Below are 1,441 nucleotides of genomic sequence, written 5' to 3' on the forward strand. Positions count from 1 at the left end.
TGCGTGGGAAGCCCTGTGACATGGGGTCAAGGGCAGGATGCACAGGCAGCTGCACTGTCCTGCGTGGGAAGCCCTGTGGCATGGGGTCAAGGGCAGAAACATAGCCCTGTTTGTATGCGTGTGGCACCACCTCACACCCTCTCTCACATTGGCCTCACCCCCCTCCCTCAGTCTGCTCAGACAGAATCTCTGCCCTTTCTTGGCCCTGTTTCCTCCTCTCCTGTCTTCCTTCTCTCCCTTTAAACATTCATTGCTGATCTGTTCTCCAGCCTGCAGCCAAGCCTATTATTTAGCACAGCCCCTGTCCTCTTGTGTGGCTCACTGCTCTTCCTGCTCTCTCTCCCATCCATGGCCACTCTTTTCTTGCTTCCGGCCCTAGAGATGCTGACAGTCCTCCTGTTGCCTGTCACTCTGACCACCTGCTCCCTGGTGGAACTTCAACGACAGAAGACCTAATGTCAATAAAGTCCTGAAAGTACAGAAAAGGAGGTAGGGAGAAGGCAGGGAGACAGAAGGAAGCAGGCCACAGGGCTCAGAGCTGTGGGTCATGCTGAGAAGGATGGACAGCAGCCCCAGAGGCTGTGAAGGATGACTAGCACAGGGTTTTTCATCTTTCACTTCCTCCACACTGGGCTGGCTTCCAGGTGCCATATAGATGATGTAGGAGCAAGGAGGAAAGCTCCAGGAACAGTCCCCGAGGCCAGATCCTCAGGCTGGTGGAGAAATCTCTCTTCCTCCAGCCAAGATCCTCATGGATGGGCAGACCATGTTCAGCTCCTGTTCTGTTCCTGTACTGTCCCAGGTCGCCACCCCCCTGGCTTCTGTCACTCTTTGGTAGTACCCTCCCTTACAGGGGCAAGCACGCAGAGCCAAAAACAGCCAGAAATCAGTCGCCCGTCTGAATCATAAGGCAGGGAGCTCAGAGGTGGGTCCAGCCACGGTGATCACACGAGGAGCCGGTGGTGGACAGCATAAGTTTCGGAAGACGGCAAAGTTCTGAAGACGGACAGGGAGATGGCTGCCCAGTATACATGTGTCTGATGCCAATGAACTATCTGGTGATGATGATGGACCACCACATGGAAGTTCCTCAAAACATTAAAAACATAACCATGTCACGTAGCAATCCCACTCCTGGTATGTATCCAGAGGCAGCTGCCTGCACCCCATGCTCACCGTGGCACTGTTCACAATAGCCAGGATATGGAACCCACTTATGTTCACAGGAATAAAGAAAATGTGGGATATAACAGCATGCTGTGCAGCCTTGAAAATGAACTGCTGTGTGTAATAAGCCAGACCTAGAAAGGCAAATACGCATGCCTGCAGCTTTGGTCTGCCCTGCTGGGGCCTCCCTAAACTTACTGAGCTATGTAGTGAAAGGATGGAGACTTGGGTAGAGTGCCTGTCCAGGTGGCCAGCAGCCCTCTTTTCTTCCCCC

This window comes from Meriones unguiculatus, chromosome 12 (assembly GCF_030254825.1).
Source record: "Meriones unguiculatus strain TT.TT164.6M chromosome 12, Bangor_MerUng_6.1, whole genome shotgun sequence".
NCBI classification, from domain to species: Eukaryota; Metazoa; Chordata; class Mammalia; order Rodentia; family Muridae; genus Meriones; species Meriones unguiculatus.